The sequence below is a fragment of the Carcharhinus amblyrhynchos genome, chromosome 1 (genome assembly GCF_965287045.1).
Source record: "Carcharhinus amblyrhynchos chromosome 1, sCarAmb.v2.hapA, whole genome shotgun sequence".
Classification (NCBI taxonomy): domain Eukaryota; kingdom Metazoa; phylum Chordata; class Chondrichthyes; order Carcharhiniformes; family Carcharhinidae; genus Carcharhinus; species Carcharhinus amblyrhynchos.
In genome coordinates this window covers 18,423,067-18,444,931 of record NC_137324.1, presented here as the reverse complement: position 1 = coordinate 18,444,931, position 21,865 = coordinate 18,423,067, and positions in this window count along the sequence as shown.

Here is a 21,865-nt window from a genome sequence, read left to right as displayed (position 1 = left end):
GTGGTCTGCAATCTCTTAAACCATAAATCAGCTGCAGTTGACAGGGTGATATGAAAGCTCACAGTTATCATTCAGCCAAAGCCTCTTCAAAACTTATTTCAATTTGTCTTTTGTGAACAGAACGAGCTATCCATTCATCCTCTTAAGTTATCTCAGGCCCTTGCTTTCCAATTAACCTTCTCTTATTTGGGAGATAATGCATCATTAAAATTATCTTTCTTTTTTTTGCCTGATATACAGAACACTACATCCAACTAATTTTTCTCTTTATGGCTTGACTCTTAGCACACTCGTTATTGCTAATTAGCCAAGTTATCATGTTAGCCGAGGCTCCACTTGCTTTTTGATTTTGGTTTGTGAAGGGTATTATAAATACAAATAAAGCGGTGTTTAATGACAAATGACATTTCTGTCTCGATATCTGTGACCCCCACTACTTCAAGTACAAATCATCTAAGTTTGCCCTTCAGCGAGTGCTAGTAATGTATATCTTTTCCAGAATCTTACTTTTAGTGGCCATAAGCTCTGAAATTCCCTCCCTGCCTCTCTATATCTCTTTCCAGGATACTTCAAAAACTTTACTTCTTTGATTAAGGTCTAGGTCCCCTGTTCTTCAATGCTGAAACAACCCTCATTAAAATCACAAATGACTAAGAAAGAGGTTCATCTGATAGTCGTGTCTTAGACTCAACATCCAGCGCCTTCATCCGTGATTTTCCCATCATCATAAGGTCAGAAGTGGGGATGTTCGCTGATGATTGCACAATGTTCAGCATCATTTGTGACTCTTATGGCACTGAACTAATCTGTGCCCCTAAGTTGCAAGACCTAGTCAACGCTCATTCTTGGACTGATAAGGGCCAAGAAACAGGCAATGATCATCTTAAACAAGAGACAATCCAACCTTCTCCCCTGAGATTGTGTGGCCAAATTCCCTTCCAGCTCGATTTTCAAGTTTGCTAATGACACCACCATCATGGGTCAGATCTCAAACAATGCTGAGACAGAGTACAGAAAGGAGATAGAGAATCTGGTGAACTGGTGTGACAATAATAATTTCTCCCTCAATGTCGACAAAGTGAAGGAAATTGTCATTGACTTCAGGAAGTGTAAAGGAGAACATGCCCCTATCTACATCAGTGAGGGTGAAGCAGAAAGTGTCGAGAGGGTCAAGTTTTTAAGCGTCCAGATCACCAACAAGCTGTCCTGGTGCCCCCCATGCTGACATTATAGTTAAGTAAGCCCACCAACACCTCTACTTTCTCAAAAGACGAAGGAAATTTGGCATGTCAGCTACAACTCTCACCAACTTTTACAAATGCACCATAGAAAGCATTCTTTCTGGTTGTATCGAGCTTGGTATGGTTCCAGCTCTGCCTAAGACCACAAAAAACTATGAAGGGTCATGAATGTAGCACAGTCCATCGCACAAACCAGCCTTCCATCCATTGACTCTGTCTACACTTCCCACTGCCTTAGAAAGTAGCCAGCATAATTTCGGACCCCACGTTCCCCAGACATACTATCGTATCTGCTTCCACTACCTCCCCCAGTAGCCAGTTTTAGGCACCCACCACCCTCTGTGTAAAAAAAGGTGCCTCGGACGTCTCCTTTAAACACTGCTCCTTGCACCTTAAACCTATGCCCCTTAGTAATTGACCCTTCCTCCCTGGGAAAATGTTTCTAACTATCCATTCTGTCCATGCTCCTGACAATCTTATTGATTTCTATCAGGTCGCCCTTCAACTTCTGTCGTTCTAATGAAAACAGCGGAGCATTTTGTCCAGTTTGTTAAACACTCCTTGGAGGCTTCACAGGGGTAGGGGTCATTGATGCGAAGATTAAAACAATTCTTGAGTGAGCACAGGAAAGCCCCCCACCCCGTGCAGTAATGTACTGCTCCCTGGCAGCGTTGATGTTCAGGAGATTGTTGCGTACAATGTGCACTCTGCTTACAATTGTCCCTGAAAACAAACTCACCCCTCTCTTTCATTTTGGCCACAGGGAATACCAAGGTCCCTGTCAGAGTTAGAAAGAGGGGGGGCAGCTTCTTTGAATGATACATCATCACTTGAGCTGACCACAGCAATTGCCATCTCAGTGAGTTGTGCCCCACATGCTTTAGGGGGTAGGCTCAAGGAGATCACCCCTATATGAGGAATCACTGGAAGTGGGGCAGATCGATGGAACATCGCAGGAGCAGCCTCACCATGGAGAAGACTCAGGTCTTCACGATGGAGAAGACTCAGGTGCTCATTTTAAGAACTAAGGCACTGTAACACAGTGGTTAGCACTGCTGCTTCATAGCACCAGGGACCGGGGCTTGATTCCCATTTACCTAGAGTTTGCATGTCCTCTCGGTGTCTGTGTGGGTTTCCTCTGGGTGCTCCAGTCTCCTCCCACAGTCCAAAAGATGTGCCACTGAGGTGCATTGACCTGAACAGGTGCCGGGCTGTGGCGACTAGGGAACTTCACAGTAACTTCATTGCAGTGTTAATGTAAGCCTATTTGTGACTAACAAATAAATATTAACTTTACTTTAAGAAATGTTCAGATACCAAGAAGCATTCAATTCACAGCCTTTCCTGGCAGCAGCTGAGAATGTGGTGAAGATTGGCTCTGCATTGTGTGAGTGTAGAACATAGAGAACAACATTAATGACATTACACACCCACCATGATGGAGCCTCTGGAAAAATACCACTTGGATCCCATTGTGAGTGTTGGTCTCAGCTCCAATAACACACCCAGAATGATGGGAGCCTCTGGAAAAATAGCACTTGGACCGCATTGTGTGTCTTGTTCTCAGCTTTAGAACCATAGGAAATTTACAACACAGGAAGAGGTCATTTGGCTCACCTTGCCCATGTCAGCCTGAGGACACCCAGGTGCCCTTTCTAATTTCTGCACTCATCCATAGCTCTGTAGCTTACAGCAGTTAAGCTGCAGATCCAAGTCATTTTGGGTCCAAGTAATTTAGGGTCTCTGCCTCCACCACTCATGCAGGCAGTGAGTTCCAGGCACTCACCACTCTCTGTGTAAAAAGGTTCTTCCTCGTGTCCCCCTGCCACTTATCTTGAATCTATGTCTTCTGTTTCCTGAAATCTTCACCAAGGGAAATAATTTTATCCTGCCCACTCGATCTATTCCCCTCATAATTTTGTCCACTTCCATCAATTCTTAATTCCACACTTTTTCCTATTGAATTCAAATTCCACAATCTGCCATGGCGCGATTTGAACCCAGGTCCCCAGAACATTAGTGGAGTCTCTAGATTAGTAGTCCAGCAATAATACCACTAGGCCATCGCCTCCCCTCAAAATCAAATCAAAAACAAAAACAGGCCACTCTGCCCCACCACTCCATGCTGAAGTTTATTCTCCCCACTGAAACCTTACCTCAGATATCCTCATTTAAGTCTATTGTCATGACCTTCTACTTGGGCCTCTTTCCCCCTGCTTGTCTCACTTTCCCTTAAATGCATCTATTTTGTCTACCACACACTGTGCACTACCCTCCATGAAACACTACATGTACAGTATATAACTGATGGGCGGGGGAAAAAAAATTAGCTTGAGTTTTTTTTTCCCTAGTCCCAAGAAGAAACGGTTGAGCTTAACTCAGTGTCTTTCATTATCTGGCTAAATCGATATCGAATATATCTCACTGCATGTTTTCTCACGACGATGTGACTCAAAAGTAAATACGTCAAAATGTTGCTCAGCAGGTCAACAGACGTATCTCCTCCCAAATTGTTCAAAATTTTCCTTCATTCCTCTGTCATGGGTTGCTTTCACATCTGCAATTTCGGATCAACAAAGCTGCCTTAATAGGTACCCGTGGAGCTTAATTTTCAGGTATTAATAGATCGATAGTGTAAGTGTCGCATATTAGCGCATACAAAACATCTCTTGTCACACGCGCAATCTCCTGGTCTATTATAACACTCAGAAATCCAGTTCAGTTACTGACAGATGAGAAGTGTCAAATCTAAGCGATTCCACCATCTCAGCATCTTAACAATAATAAATACTTGATATTGTGACACAAAGCTATGCTGAACTGAGCACAAGTCTATGTTGCTGTATTATTACACAAAACTACTGCGCTTCACCAGTGCTGTAGTCTTGAAGTACAATTTTAACAAGTACTTGAATCAGAAGGAGCAGAAGGAGGATTAATTTTAAAAACAAACAAACAAAGAAACAAAGAACAATACAGCATAGGAACAGGCCCTTCGGCCCTTCAAGCCTACACTGATCATGTGTTCCTAACTAGACCATCCGTTTGTATCCTTCTATTCCCAGTCTATTCATGTGGCTATCTAGATAAACCTTAAATGATCCTAACGTATCTGCCTCAACCATCTTGCTTGGTAGTGCACTCCAGGCCCCCACCACCCTCTATGCAAAATACATTCCTCACAAATCTATATTGAACCTTGCCCTCCTTACCTTGAACTTGTGACCCCTTGTGTTTGTCATTTCTGACCTGGGAAAATGCTTTCAACTGTTCACCCTATCCATGCCCTTCATAATTCTATAAACTTCTATTAGGTTGCCCTTCAACTCCCTTTTTTCCAGGGAGAACAACCCTAGTTGACTCAACCTCATCTCATAGCTAAGACCCTCCATACCAAGCAACCTTTTCTGCGCTCTCTCCAAAGCCTCCATGTCCTTTTGGTAGTGTAGCGGCCAGAACTGGACACAGTATTCCAAGTGTGGCCTAACCAACTTTCTATATAACTGCAACATCATATGTCAACTTTTATACTCTGTGCCCCATCCAATAAAGACAAGAATGCCATATGCCTTCTTCACCACCTTTTCCACCTGTGCTGCCAACTTTAAGAATCTGTGGATTTGCACACCCAGGTCCCTCTGTGTGTCTATACTCCTGATGGTTCTGCCATTTATTGTATAGCTCCCTCTTCATTAGATCTACCAAAATGCATTACTTGGCACTTATCTCTTCTCTTCTTCCTTAAACAGAGGTCTGAACAATCCCCATCCTCCGTCTGGCTGAACTAGTTCTCTCATTCAACAAGTTCTCCTTTAACTCATCTCACTTCCTCCAAATAAAAGGTGTGGCTATGGCCAGAACCAGGATAGGGTCCCCCTTGCCCTCACTTTTCACCGCACCAGTCACCACATTCAAAGGATCGTCTTCCACCATTTCTGCCAATTCCAGCATGATGCCACCAACTCTGACAAAGGGTCATCCTGACTCGAAACATTGGCTCTATTCTCTCCCTATAGATGCTATCAGACCTGCTGAGAATGCACTTCTAAGTTGATTATTTTAATTTTCAACATGGATGAGGCCATGTATGGAAAACAGTTTCAGTATGAATACCAGGGCAAATGTGAGGGAAACTGGTAGAGTTTCCATTGGAATAAAGGAATTTTAAAACATTTCTTCAAAATTTAGTCATGTATACTCACTATCCCTATTAACTTTCCCAAAGATATTACCTCACACTTCTCTGGAGTGAACTCCATTTCCCCCTTGAGATCTTCCAACAGTCTTCAGCTTGCTTCTTCTGGGCAAATTGGAATACTGGGACACAGTCTAGAGATATGAATTATAATGGAGCACGGCGGCACATTGGTTAGCACTGCTACCTCAGTGCCTGGGACAAGGTTCAATTCCAATCTTGGGTCTCTGTCTATGTGGAGTTTGCACATTCTCCCTGTGTCTGTGTGGGTTTCCTCTGGGTGCTCTGATTTCCATGGATTGGCCGTGATAAATTGCCCCTTAGTGTCAGTGGGGGGGGTGGGGGGGTTGGTGGGGGAGCTGCGGGAGCAACTCACAGAGTAAATATGTGAGGTTACAGGGATAGGGTCTGGGCAGGATAGTTGATGGTGCAAGCCTAATGGGCTGAATGGCCTCCTTCTGCACCATAGGGATTCTATGATAAAGTGACAATCATTCAAGATTGAAACGAGAAGAAATTTATATGCTTGGGGGGTTGCAAATTTTGGAATTCTGTAGCTCAGAGGGTCTTAAATGTTCCAGATGTGCAGGTTAGGTTGATTGGCCATGCTAAATTGCCCCTTGGTGTCGGGGGATTAGTAGAGTAAATACATGGGGTTATGGGGATGAGGTCTGGGTGAGATTGTGGTTGGTGCAGACTCAATGGGCTGAATGGCCTCATTCTGCACTGTAGGATTCTATGATTTTTGAATACATTTAAGGCCGGGATTGATAGATTTTGAAGTCTCTGAATCTAGCAGCAGGCAGATGGAAAGGTGATGTTTGGGCTGATGCTCAGCCATGCATTGTGTAGCTGAACTGGCTCCAGGCAAGGCTGGACCCTTCACCTAATTCTCGTCTTCTATATTCTTATCAGATATCACTGACTGTTTGCAACTGACAGACCTGTGACAGTGCAGCAGTGTTAATTACCTTTGTGTACAAAGTGATAGGTTCATTGCAGTTGAAGGCCCAGGAAGTCACTGTGGAGTAAATGTGAGCAGGTCTACGCTCCAGAATATGAATGATAATGCCCCACCATTTAACTGTGACTCATCTTTAATTAATATCATAAATAGCATTTATTTAATATGCTAAACGGTGGTTGCCATATGATTCAATTCTTCCTGGCAGAAATTGATTCCCCAATGCAGAGAAAAATATGCAGAACTCTTTTTTTTCAAAGCTGCCTGGCAACCCCAATCATAACCATTCATTAATTAGTAATCAATTTAACTACAGTCTAGCGCAGCGCTGCAGGAGTGCTGCAGTGTCAATGGCCGTATCTTTCAGTTGAGGCGTTAAACACATCCTGGAACACTAGAATCATAGGGCAGGTTTTTACAGTCTCGCTCGGGTGAGACTGGAAATTCCCACCCAGAGGTCAATGGCGATTTTTGTTTTCGGACCCTGGCGCACACCGATTCCGTGGTGGGTGAGGTGCATAGTCACGGCCATAGATTCCCTACAGTGGGGAAGGAGCCCATCGAGCAACAATCCCACCCAGGCCCTATCCCCATAACCCCTAAACACTTGAATAAGGGGCAATTTAGCATGGCCAATCAACGCAACTCACGCACTTTTGGACTGTGGATGGGGGAAACAGGAGCACCAGGAGAAAACCTACATGGATACAGGGAGAACATACAGACTCCACACAGTCACCCGAGACTGGAATTGAACCCAAGTACCTGGCTTTATAGAGTCAAAGTCATAGAGTCATAGAGGTTTACGGTATGGAAACAGGCCATTTGGCCCAACTTGTCCAGGCTGCCCTTTTTCTCTAAAACCCCTAAGCTAATCCCAATTGCCCACATTTGGCCCATATCCCTCCACACCCATCGTACCCATGTAACTGTCTAAATGCTTTTTAAAAGATAAAATTGTAACTGCCTCTACTACTATATCTGGAACCTTGTTCCAGACGCTCACCACCCTCTGTGTGAAAAAAATTGCCTCTCTGGACACTTTTGTATCTCACCCCTCTCAGCTTAAACCTGTGCCCTCTAGTTTTAGGCTCCCCTACCTTTGGGAAAAGATACTGACTATCTACCTTGCCTATGCCCTTCAGTATTTTGTAGACCTCTATAAGGTCACTCCTCAGCCTTCTATGCACCAGAGAAAAGAGTCCCAGTCTATCCAGCCTCTCCTTATAACTCAATCCATCAAGTCCGGGGAGCATCCTAGTAAATTTTTTCTGCACTCTTTCTAGTTTAATAATATCCTTTCGATAATAGGGTGACCAGAATTGTACACAGTATTCCAAGTGTGGCCTTAACAATGTTTTGTACAACTTCAATAAGATGTCCCAACTCAATTTATGAGGCAGCAGTGCTAACCACTGTGCCACCATGCCACCAGGGCCTAGTCGACTTGACCAAGTGATTTTGGATGGAAGTTAAAGATCTCAGACCACTGGCATGAAGGAAGAATGTCAAGTGCCTTTCATAGCCTCAGGATTTCCTTCAAAGCCATTGATGGAGTTTAACAGTGTATTCACTGTTGCAATGTAGGAATCACAGCAGACAATCTGTGCACAGGGAACTCCCACAAAACAGCAATGTGTGAATGACAAGGTCATGTGTGTCTTTTTTTATGATATCGATTGAAGGATAAATATCAGCCAGGGCTCAGGGGCTGTGGGGGTGATCCCTGCTCTTGTTCAAAACAGTGCTCTACATTCACACGAGAAAGCCACAGGGTTTTTGTTTGAAGTTTCAATCAAAAGACTGCACTGACAACACTGCAGCATGTCCTCGGTACTGCACTGGAGTGAGAGCCCATATTCCTTTGCGCAATTCCCGTCCCAGAACTCATCAAGGTTACTTTTGCAACCTTGACCATTTATTCCCAGAAGCCCCTTAATGCTTATTGGATTAAAAAAAGGCGGCATGGAAATGTTGAGCCGAAGGGCCTGTTTCCGTGCTGTAAACCTCCATGACTCTATGACTCTATGACTCTATGACTTTGTCTGGAACTTCTTACATATTTCAATGAGCAAATAGCTTTGAAACCTAAGCTTCGCTCCAGAGGCTGGAGTGCATAATCTCAGGTAAACACATCAGTATCACACTGAGGGAATGTGACACCTTCAGAGGTGCCGTGTTTTGAAGGAAGCTTTAAATCAAGAACTACTGTAAAAGATGCCATGGCATACTTCAAAGAAGAAGGACAGAGGAGTTTATACAATGTCCAGAATAGCATTTGGCCCTCAGTCAACACCACTGAGAGAAGATTAACTGCTTATTGGGACATAGATAATCTGCAGAGCTGGGCCGAGAGGTGGCAGATGGAGTTTAATACAGAAAAGTGTGAGGTGATTCACTTTGGTAAGAATAACAGGAGTACAGAATATAGGGCTAATGGAAGGACTCTTAGTAGTGTGGGCGAGCAGAGGGACCTTGGGGTACATGTGCATAGCTCCCTGAAAGTTGGCACCCAGGTTGATAAGGTTGTTAAGAAGGCGTACGGTGTGTTGGCTTTTATTGGTAGAGGGATTGAATTTCGGAGCCGTGAGGTTATGTTACAACTGTACAAAACTCTGGTGCGGCACTTGGAGTATTATGTACAGTTCTGGTCGCCGCATTATAAGATGTGGAGGCATTGGAAAGGGTGCAGAGGAGTTTACCAGGATGTTGCCTGGTATGGTGGGAAGGTCATATGAGGAAAGGCTGAGGGACTTGAGGTTATTTTCATTGGAGAGAAGAAGGTTACGAGGTGACCTGATTGAGGCATACAAGATGATCAGAGGATTGGATAGGGTGGACAGTGAGAGCCTTTTACCTCGGATGGAGATGGCTAACACAAGGGGACATAGCTCTAAATTAAGGGGTGGTAATTATAGGATGGATGTCAGAGGTAGGTTCTTTACTCAGAGGGTAGTAAGGTCGTGGAATGCCCTGCCTGCAGCAGTTGTGGACTCGCCAACTTTAAGGGCGTTCAAATGGTCAGTGGATAGGCATATGGATAACATTGGAATAGTTTAGGTTAGAGGGTCATTAGATTGGTTCCACTGGTCGGAGCAACATCGAGGGCCAAAGGGCCTGTACTGCGCTGTAATGTTCTATGTTCGATGTATTTATCGCATAGATGTGAAATCTTGCTGTGTACATTAGGAGCAGAAGTAGGTAAATTTAGACCTTCGAGCCTGTTCTGTCATTCAATCCGATCATGGCTCAAATCTACATCCCCACCTGTTCCTCATATCCCCTCATCCCTTTCTTTATTAGAAATATATCTATCTCCTTCTTGAATACATTCAGTGATTCAGACTGTGCACAATATAACTGCCACACTCTGGCATTGTGCAGTGGGGAGCTATACAATAAATGGCAGAGCTATCATGAGCATAGACACACAAAGGGGTCTAGGTGTGCAAGTCCACAGATCCTTAAAGGTGGCAACACAGGTAGAAAAGGTGGTGAAGAAGACATATGGCATTCTTGCCTTTATTGGACGGGGCATAGAGTATAAAAGTTGGCATATGATGTTGCAGTTATATAGAACGTTGGTTAGGCCACATTTGGAATACTGCGTCCGGTTCTCATTGCCACACTACCAGGAGGACATGGAGGCTTTGGAGAGAGTGAAGGAAACGTTTATCAGGATGTTGCTTGGTATGGAGGGTCTTAGCTATAAGGTGAGATTGAGTAAACTAAGGCTGTTCTCCCTGGAAAGTTGAAGGTTGAGGGGTGGCCTAATGAAAGTTTATAAAATTATAAAGGGCATTGATAGGTTGATCAGTTGGAAGCTTTTTTCCAGGTCAGAAATGACAAACACAAGGGGTCAGAAGTTCAAGGAAGGGGGGACAAGGTTCAGTGCAGATATGCAGGGGACGTATTTTACACAGAGGATTGTGGAGCCTGGAATACACTACCAAGCAAGGTGGTTGAGGCAGACATGCTAAGATTATTTAAGACTTATCTAGATAGCCACATGAACAGACTGGGATACAAACGGATGGTTAGTTAGGAACACATGATCAGTGCAGGCTTGGAGGGCCAAAGGGCCTGTTCCTGTGCTGTATTGTTCTTTGTTTGTCTGTTTGTTCTTTGTGAGTCTACTTCAAAGAAAATATTAACCTTTGATCGATCTAAGGACGCCAACAGCAATATCATTGCAACTTCTTTCTTTCAATGCTTCTTTTCCCCTTTTCTCACATGATACACCACTTGTCACCTCAAGGATGTGGGAGCTCTGGACAGAGTGCAAAGAAGGTTCACCAGGATGTTGCCTGGTCTCATGGGTGTTGGCTATAAGGAAAGGTTGAATAAACTAGGATTGTTTTCACGGGAAAGAAGGAGGCTGAAGGGAGACCTGATAAAGGTTGACAAAATTATGAGAGGCAGAGACAGGGTGGATAATCAAAAGCTTTTTCCCAGGGTGGGAGTATCAATTACAAGGGGGCACAGGTTCAAGGTGAGGGGGGGAAAGTTTAAGGGAGATGTGTGCGGGAGGTTTTTCATGCAGAGAGTGGGTGGTGCCTGAAATGCACAGCCAGAGAAGCTGGTAGGAGCAGGCACATCAGCAACATTTAAGCAGCATCTGGATGAGTACATGAATAGGGAGGGAATAGAGAATAGAGACCAATTAAGGGCAGTAGATTTTTTAGGGCAACATGATCGTCAGGCTTGCAGGGCCAAAGGGTCTGTACCTCTGCTGTACCTTTTATTGTTCTTTGTTCTTTTCTTTTAGACCAACTCAAGTGTTCCCTCTGAGGTGAGGAGAAATTTCTTCACCCAGAGAATGATGAATGTGTGGAATTCACTATCACAGAAAGTAGTTAAGGCCAAAACATTGTGTGAATTCAAGAAGGAATTAGATATAGCCTTTGGGGGTCAGAGGATATGGGGAGAAGGTGTGATCTGGATATGGATTTTGATGGTCAGCCATGATCAAAATGAATGGCGGAGCAAGCTTGAAGGGCTGAATGGTCTACCCCTGCTTCTGTTTCCTATGTTTCTACCTTTCCTCATGAAGGGCAGTGTGATACCGCCTACTGTGGCAGCATGCCCCTTTAAGGGGATTGCTCTCAGAGGTCATATGACTCATTTGACCAATTGGCCCACAATGCATGAATCCTGGAGCTGAACGCATGTTTTCAGTGTCATGAAATCTGAAAGCCTTTATATCACTCTCTGTCCACAATTACTTACTTTGATAAACCATTCAATCGTTAATCTACTTGGTGGCCACCCATCTTTGCAAGATACTACAGATACCTTTCTGAATTAAATAGAATATAAAAAAGCCCATATTCAGGTTTGGCAGATACTGCTCCAGTCACTCTGTTGGAAATTGTCATGTTGAAAAGACCAGAAATGTGTAACTGGTGCTGGTTGAGTCATAGCAATGATCGGAAATATTATCAGATTCCCTTAAGCCTTCAAACCTGTTCATCAGGTGTGAGAGGGGTAACCAAGAAGGTAGATGAGGGCAGTGCAGTTGATGTTGTCTACATGGACTTTAGCAAGGCCTTTAACATGCTACGACATGGTAGGTCATTGCATAACGTTAAATCTCATGGGATCCAGGGTGAGGTAGCGAAATTGATACAAAATTGGCTTGATGACAGAAGTCAGAGAGTGGTTGTAGAGGATTGCTTTTCAAACTGGAGGCCCGTGCCCTGTGGTGTGCCTCAGGGATCAGTGCTGGTTCCAGTGTTATTTGTCATTTATATTAATGATTTGGATGAGAATAGAGGAGACATGGTTAGTAAGTTTGCAGATGACACCAAGATTGGTGGCATAGTGGGCAATGAAGAAAGTTAAATTTAGTTGCAATGGGATTTTGATCAATTGGGCCAATGGGCTGATGAATGGCAGTTGGGGTTTAATTTAGATAAATGCGAAATGATGCATTTTGGCAGATTGAAGCAGTCCAGGACTTATTCAGTTAATGGTAGGGCATTGGGGAGAGTTACTGAACGAAGAGATCTAGGGGTACATGCTCAAAGCTCCTTGAAAGCGGAGTTACGAATGGACAGAGTAGTGAAGAAGGCATTCGGCATGCTTGGATTCATCAGTCAGAACACTGAATACAGGAGTTGGGACATCTTATTGAAGTTGTACAAGACATTAGTAAGGTCACACTTCGAATACTGTGTACAGTTCAGGTCACCCTGTTATAGAAAGGGTATTATTAAACTAGAAAGAGTGCAGAAAAGATTTACTAGAATGTTACCGGGACTTGATGATTTGAGTTATAAGGAGAAGCTGGACAGACTGGGATTTTTTTTCTCTGGAATATAGGAGGCTGAGGGGTGATCTTATGGAGGTCTATAAATTAATGAGGGATATAGATCAGCTAGATAGTCAACATCTTTTCCCGAAAGTAAGGTGAGTCTAAAACTAGAGGGCATAAGTTTAAGGTGAGAGGGAAGAGATACAAAAGTGTCCAGAAAAGCAATTTCTTCACACAGAGGGTGGTGAGTGTCTGGAACAAGTTGCCAGAAGTAGTATAGTGGCAATTTTGTCTTCTAAAAAACATTTAGACAGTTACACGGATAAGATAAGTATAGAGAGGTATGGCCCAAATGTGGGCAATTGGGTCTAGCTTCGGGGTTCAAAAAAAAGGATGGCATAGACAAGTTAGGCCGAAGGGCCTGTTGCCCTGCTGTAAGCTTCTCTGACTCAATGAGACTTGATGTTGTTAGACTTCTCAATGAGACGCGAGCATGGGATCAGGTTCAATTCCGGCCTCAGGTCACTGTCTGTGTGGAGTTTGCATATTCTCCCTGTGTCTGCATGGGTTTCCTCCGGGTGCTCCAATTTCCTCCCACATTCCAAAAGATGTGCGGGCTCGGCTGATTGGCCATGGTAATTTGACCCCAGTGTTAGGGGGATTAACAGGATAAACATGTGGGGTTGTGGGAGTTGGCCCGACTGGGATTATGGTCAGTGCAAATTCAATGGGCTGAGTGGCCTCCTTGTGCACTGTGGGGATTCTATGATTCTTTCTGCTCAGTATACAGGTCAGGAACATCAGCCCCACGTCTGACAAGGTAAGGAGTACTCCTCACTAATGCACTCAAACTCTAGTGAAGGCTTACCCTCAGCTCAGTCTGCTTGGCTTGGAGCCAGGAACATTGTTTCAGCAATTTCCCATGGCGGCTTTTAGGAATATAAATGAATTTAAGTGAAAACTGCAACATTCATCATGCACTTTTGCTTGCATTTGAACCTCATCTCAGCCAGGAATCCAAACAAATGCTCAATTAAAGAAAAAAAGAACAAAGAAAATTACAGCACTGGAACAGGCCCTTCGGCCCTCCAAGCCTGCACCGACCATGCTGCCTGTCTGAACAAAACTCCCTACCCTTCCGGGGACCATATCCCTCTTTTCCATCCTTTTCATGTATTTGTCAAAATGCCCCTTAAAAACCACTACCGTGTTTGCTTCCACTGCCTCCGCTGGCAATGAGTTCCAGGCACCCAACACTCACTGTAAAAAATCTGTCTCGTACACCTCCTTTAAATCTCGCCCCTCGCACCTTAAACTTGTGCCCCCTAGTAATTGGCTCTTCCACCCTGGGAAAAAGCTTCTGGCTATCCACTCTGTCCATGCTTCTCATAATCTTGTAGCCTTGTCGCCCTTCAACCTCCGTCGTTCCAGTGAGAACAAACCAGGTTTCTCCAACCTCTCCTCATAGCTAATGCCCCCCATACCAGGCAACATTCTGGTAAACCTTTTCTGTACCCTCTCCAAAGCCTCCACATCCTTCTGGTGGTGTGGCAACCAGAATTGAACACTATATTCCAAGTGCAGCGTAACTAAGGTTCTATACAGTTGCAAGATGACTTGCCAATTTTTAAACTCAGTGCCCTGGCCGATGAAGGCAAGCATGCCGTTTGCCTTCTTGACTACCTTCTCCACCTGCATTGCCACTTTCAGTGTACCAGTACACCCAGATCCCTTTGCCTATCAATACTCTTAAGGGTTCTGCCATTTATTTATATTTCCTATCTCTATTGGACCTTCCAAAATGTACTCTCTCACATTTGTCTGAATTAAACTCCATCTGCCATCTCTCCGCCCAAGTCTCCAACTGATCTATATCCTGCTGTACCCTCTGATGGTCCTCATCGCTATCCACAAATCCACCAACCTTTATGTCGTCCGCAAACTTACTAATCAATCCAGTCACATTTTCCACCAAATCATTTATATATATATATTACAAACAGCAAACAGCTATTTCTCACAGCCCTCCACTCAGAAACTAGCCCTTCCGCTGCTACCTCTGTCTCTATTGACTGAGACAGTTTTATATCCACCTTGCCAGCTCACCTCTGATCCCATGCAACTTCAACTCCTGCATCAGTCTGCCTTGTTAAAGGCCTTATTGAAGTCCATGTAGACAACATCCACTGCTCTACTCTCATCAATCATCTTTGTCACTTCCTCAGAAAACTTGATCAAGCTCGTAAGGTGTGGCCTACCCTTCACAAAACCATGTTGCCTCTCACTAATACGACCACTTATTTCCAAGTGGGAATAAATCCTGTCCCAAAGAATCCTCTCCAATAATTTCCCTACCATTGATATAAGGCTCACCAGCCTGTAATTACCTGGAGTATTCTTGCTACTCTTCTTAAACAAAGGAACAACATTGACTATTCTCCAATTCTTTGGGACCTCCCCTGTAGCCAGTGAGGATACAAAGATTTCTCTCAAGGCCCCAGCAATTTCCTCCCTTCATTCTCTCAGTATTCTGGGGTATGTCCCATCAGGCCCTGGAGACTTGTCTACCTTAATGTTTCCCAAGAACCCAATAGTTCCTCCTTTCTCAACATGACTTAAACTATCTAACACCCTTTCCCAGACTCATCATCCACCAAGTCCTTCTCTTTGGTGAATACTGATGCAAAGTATTCATTTAATACCTCACCCATTTCCTCTGGCTCCATGCATAGGTTCCCTCCCTTGTCCTTGAGTGGGCCAACCCTCTTCCTTGCTACCCTCTTGCTCTTTATTATGTATAAAATGCCTTGGGAGTTTCCTTAATCCTGTTGGCTAATGCTTTTTGTGATCCCTTTTAGATCTCCTTCCTCCTTACTTAAGTTTCTTTCTACGTTCCTTGTACCCCACACTTGCTTTGTGTATTCCCAGCCTCCAAGCTTTTCTATTTGACTAGGGTCACAATATCTCTTGTTATCCAAGGTTCCCAAAACTTGCCATACTTATCTTTCGCCCTTACAGGAATGTGCTGAACCTCCATCAACTTACACTTGAAAGCCCCCTTCAAATATCTGCCCCCAATCTATATTCTTCAGTTCCCGCCTAATATTATTGGAATTAGCCTTCCCCCAATGTAGAACTTAACTTGAAGACTACACTTACCTTTATCCATCAGTACTTTAAAGCTTACTGAATTGTGGCCACTGCTCCCAAACTGTTCCCCTACTGAAACATCGACTACCTGGCCAGGCTCATTCCCCAATTCCAGGTCCAGTATGGCCCCTTCCCTAGTAGGGCTATCTACACACTGTTTTAAGAAGCCCTCCTGGATGTTCCTTACAAACCCTGTCCTATCCATGCCCATAACATTAAATGAGCCCTAGTCAATATCGGGAAAGTTAAAATCTCCCACTACAGCAACCCTGTTACTTATACACCTTGCCAAAATTGGCCTACATATTTGTTCCTCTATCTGCCACTGGCTGTTGGGTGGCCTACAGTAAACCCCCAACATTGTGACTACGCCTTTCCTATTCCTGAGCTCTACCATATTGTCTTACTTCCAAGGTGTACTCCCGCAGTGCAGCTTCATGAATATTCTGCTTGTTAGGATAAGGGATATTTAGTGATGGTCCAAACAGATTTGAACACTGTGTACATGCAAAGTAAACCTCCTTCCACATATCTCTGGTGATGATCACATCTTCAAACTTCAACTGCATTCTACAGTGATCCATTCTACACTTCCCATTTGTGTTTGATTGTGTGCATTTTAGTGCCACAAGACTCTTATAGCCAGGTGAATGAGAACTGTTCTTTATTCATTCATGGGACATAGGTGTTGCTGGGTGGCCAGCATTTATTGCCCATCCCTTGTTGAGAGTCAACCACGTTGCTGTGGCTCTGGCATCACATGTAGGCTGGACCAGGTAAGGATGACAGATTTCCTTCCCTAAAGGACATTAGTGAACCAGATTGTTTTTCTCGATAATCAACACGGTCATCAGTAGATTCTTAATCCCAGATATTTTTTATTGAATTCAGATTCCACGACCTGCAGAGGCAGGATTCGAACTCAGGTACCCAGAACATTAGTTGAGTTTCTTGTTTAACAGTCTAGCAATAATACCAAGGGGTCATTGCCTCCCCTAATTGGATTAATATGGGCTAAATCTGCCTTTAAGCTGTTAAACTTCACTGTCTAATCCACTACATCACCCAATGCTATACAATTACTGTCCTTTCTTTCTCCACAGACACTGGCAAATCTACCAAGCATTTCCAGCATTTCTTGTTTTCAATTCAGATATCCAGCATCACCAGTACTTTTCTTCTGTTCTGTTGTACTATTGTCAATTGCTGTGTGCTAAGTTTAGAACTCGTATACAACGAGTTCATTTAATTAATATTCTGCAACCCACTGCTAAATATTCACATCAAATCATCATACTCAGCGAAAACAATGTCTTAATTCAACATCTTGCTAATAGCTTCCAATAGTGTGCAACTGTTAATGTGCTTGCAGTTATCCTGCGCCCACTCAAAATGGGTTGAGTGGTGTGGAGATGAATTTTAATAAAAATAAACGCAGGATTGTGTGCGCAACACTTCAGTTATGTGGAGAAACTGGGATTGTACATGAGAAGGGATCTGTGTTGGGCCCCCTATTGTTCACCATTTCTATAAGTAACATAGATGACAATGTGGTGGGGGTAGGATCAGTAAGTTTGCCGATGACACAAAGATTGGCTGGGTGCTTCACAGCGAGGTTGAGTTACAGGAAGGTATAGACAAGATGGTCAAATGGATGGATAAAGTGGCAGATGGAGTTAAACCCTGAAAAGTGTGAGGTGATGCACTTTGGAAGGAATAATTTGACAAGGAAGTGTACCGCATACTATGGCACTGGGAAGTTCTGAAGAACAAAGGGACCTTGGTGTTTTTGTCCATAGATCTCTGAAGGCGGAAAGGCAGGTTAGTAGGGTGGTGAAAAAGGCATATGGGACACTTGCCTTTATCAATCAGGGCATAGATTAGAAAAGCAGAGAGGTCATGATGGAGTTGTATAGAGCTTTGGTGAGGTCACAGCTGGAGCATTGTATGCAGTTCTAGTCACCACATTATAGGAAGAATGTGAACACACTGGGAGGGGTGCAGAGGAGATTCATTAGGATATTGCCTGGGGTGGAACATTTAAGTTATAAAGAGAGGTTAGTTAGACTTGGGTTGTTTTCTCTGGAGCAGAGAAGACTGAGGGAAGACCTGATTGAGGTGTACAAGATTTTGGAGTGCATGGACAGGGTAGATAGGGAGCAGCTGTTCCCCTTAGTTGAAGGGTCAGTTACGAGGGGACACATGTTAAAAGTGAGGACAGGGAGGTTTAGGGGGGGATTTGAGAAAAGACTATTTACCCAGAGGGTGGTGATGGTCTGAAATGCACTGTCTGGGAAGGTGGTGGAGGCTGGATGCCTCACATACATTTAAATGTATTTAAATGAGTGCTTGGCATGTCATTGCATTCAATGCAATGGGCCAAGTGCTGGCAAGTGGGATTAGGAGGGCAGGTGAGGGCATTTCATACATTGGTTCAGACTTGAAGGGTCAAGGGGCTTCTTCTGCACTGTAGGATTCTGTATTCTGTGATTCTGGGGAATGGGGGGGAGGGAAAGCATGCAGACCTGGAGATGCCCAGATTTGAATACTGGCCTATGCCACATTAGCTGACCTCAACTGTGACACTTGTGGCCCTTCTCAAAATTAGTCCAGTTGTCTGTGGTTTGAGGAAGGTACTTGATGTTGACTAAACTGTGAACAACGGTGGAAGATAGGCATTTGTTTGGACAGCCTGAGACTTGGCATTGATAACCTCTGCAGTGAAGCATTTCTTGGTTTTACCCGTGAGTGGCCGTATCACAGCCACACCTGGAGTATTGTGTGCAGTTTTGGTGTCCTTATCTGAAGAAGGATGTCCTTGTTATAGAGAGAGTACAGCAAAGGTTTGCCATGCTCATTCCAGGGGTAGAAGATCTGTCATATGAGGACAGATTAAATCAGTTGGGATTATATTCATTAGAGGTTAGAAGGGTGAGAAGGGATCTCAGAGAAACTTATAAAATTCTAACAGGGTTAGATAGGGTAGATTCAGAAAGAATGTTCCTGATGTGGGGGAGTGCAGAACTAGGGGACATGCTTTGAAGATAAGGAGTAAATATTTAGAACTGAGGTGAGGAGAAATTTCTTCACCCTAAGAGTGGTGAATGTGTGGAATTCACTACCACAGAAAGTAGTTGTGGCCAAAACATTGTCTGATTTCAAAAAAAAATTAGACATAGCTCTAGGGGCTAAAGTGATCAAGGGATATGGGGGGAAGGCAAGATCAGGATATTGAATTCAATGATCAGCCAAGATCAAAATGAATGGTGAAGCAGGTTTGAAGAGCCAAATGGCCTATTCCTGCTTCTAGTTTCTATGTTTCTATACCGTACTGGAAGAATTGTATTCCGTATTTTTACGGGAAAATGGGAGAATGTTGAGCTCCCCCCAAACATGCAAGAGTCGTTTTGGGATCACATATTGGAGAAAAGGGCATTTGACCTTCCTTTGACTTGTAATGATTAAAAAAATATATAATCCTGGTATCTGCTGCTTTTTGTGGGGCGAGAGCAGGTATGTCCAAATCTGTGAAGTGATAGACAAGTTGGCTTTCTGGGTGTAAACATTGATCAGGACATGACGTTTATTCTCATTACAGATACTAACAGATTCATTGTGTACTTCCATCATTTTGTGTTTCTGGTTTCCAATTTGTGTAGTTCTCTATTTATTAGAACTTTACCACGCTGGGGGGCTTGTGTTTGAAATTTCATTGCAGAATGGAAAATTCACTCAGTGTCAATGCCTTGGGGAAGCTCGGAGATGAGAGCCAATTCCTGTCCCTGCTCTGTGTAAGTGAGGAAGTCACCAGGAACTCAGTCCGGGCAGCAACAGAGAGCAGGAGAAAGAGTTCCAGCATGGTGGATGTGGCAATGGCAGCATAGTGGCAAAGTGGTTAGCGCATTTGCCTCACAGCGCCAGGGACCTGGGTTCAATTCCCAGCTTAGGTGATTGTGCTGAGTCTGCACATTTTTCCCATGTCTGTGTGAGTTTCCCCCGGGCGCTCCGGTTTCCTCCCACAGTCCGAAAGACGTGCTGGTTGGGTGTATTGGCCATGCTAAGTTCTCCCTCAGTCACGCGACCAGGCACTGGAATGTGATGACACACCGCAATTGATCAAGTAATTCTAAACTGTCCCCAGTTAGGAGATCCCCGTTTGGATTTCGGGGTGGTTTAGTATGACATTTTGTTAAAAATTGTCATATCCTTTCGCATCATTGATGAAGAATAATGCGCAGAATTGTCACTATGCTTTTGATCAAGAAAACCGAAAGAGACAGCAGCTGACTTCAAACATTTATTGTAAAGAAAGAAATTAAACAATGCAAAACTCAACTGAAAAACCTTTACAAAATAATGTATTTTAAGATACATTTACAGGATGTGTGCCCCCCTCCCTCCCCTACACCCTCCAGCAACAGTGGATTTTCCCCAAAGTGGAGGTGGTGAGTTATTGGTCGCTGATGCCCCCACCACAGTCAATGACAATTTTCCTGTTGCGCCGGACCCCGCGACTGGGGAGCGACTTGATCAGGATCCCAATAATGGGAAGGGCTGGAAAATTTCAGTCGAGGATTTTAACCAAGGAAAGTCTTTACCACAGCTCATGGGTCATTAGGCAAGCAAGACCAACAGTAGAACAATGACACAGAATGGAGATAGCAGTAATTACCAGACAGATGTATATTTATGTACCTGTATAGCATTCAGCTCTATCAAAGAACAAAGGAAAGTACAAGACAAGAACAGGCCCTAGGTCCCCCTAAGCTAGTGCTGATCATGATGCCCTAACTAAACTAATAAAAAGCCTTTCTGCCCTTATTCAATCGATATCCCTCTATTCCCTCCCTATTCATGTACCCATCCAGATATCTCTTAAATGTTGCTAATGTGCCTGCTTCCACTTTCTCTTCTGGCAGTGTGTTCCAGGTATCCACCACTCTCTGCATGAAAAACCTCCCCCCCTCCGCCCCGTACATCTCCCTTAAACTTTCCCCCTCTCACCTTGAACCTGTGCCCCCTTGTAATTGACACTTCCACCCTGGGGAAAAAGCCTCCACCCTGTCTCTGCTTCTCATAATTTTGTACACCTCCGTCAGATCTCCCCTCAGCCTCTGCCTTCGATTATCAGTGAAAGTGCTTGCTTTCCAGTGTCCCCACGGCGCACAATTTGCAGGCATATTGTGTTGCAGACCATTCTCTGCCCGCAGTGCCTCAACGCCCCCACTGCCAACAGCCAAAGACTTTTTAACAATGTTGTCCGTTAGCTGTGGGCTCAGCCTGCTCCAGGATCTCCACTCCCTGCCATGATTAAACCTGGAAGTGAAAATAAGGACACAGAATTATTGTGCACCTAAAAAAACCTGGTAAAAATCACATATTCCATTAAGTTCCTTGTTGCGGTTAGTGCTGTTGTATTATTAATGGAATTAAGCCACAGATGATGAGAATCATTTCAGATTAATTACTTTGCCATTATTTGGGTTGTAAAGGTCTGCAGCAGTGTCTCTAGGTAACTGAAGCATTTCAGTGCTGGCCTGACCTTGATGTTCCTGTGCGTTTGGGTGCTGCTTTTCGAACTGCAGAACTGGAAAATCATTTGGGCCATTCTCTCACCCGATGTTGTTTCGAGAGATTGGGAAGGGGGATACTGTTACTGACTCTGCAAACAGTTTTGTGTTTTATGCCTTTTTTTAATTCATTCATGGGACATGGGTGTCGCTGGCTGCCCAGCATTTATTGTCCGTCTCTAGTTTCCCTTGCAAGGTAGCTGAGAGTCCACCACATTGCCGTGTGGCTCTGGAGTCACATGTAGGCCAGACCAGTTAAGGATGGTAGATTTCCTTCCCCAAAGGATATTAGCGAACCAAGATGGGTTTTTCCGACAATCGGCAATGGTTTCGCGGTCATCAGTAGGTTCCTAATCCCAGATATTTTTAGTTGAATTTAAATTCTACCATCTGCCACGGCACGATTCAAACCCAGGTCCCCCAGGACAGTTTCTGTGTTAATAGTCTAGTGATCGGGACATAGGCTCATGGTGCGAAGGGCAAGGTTTA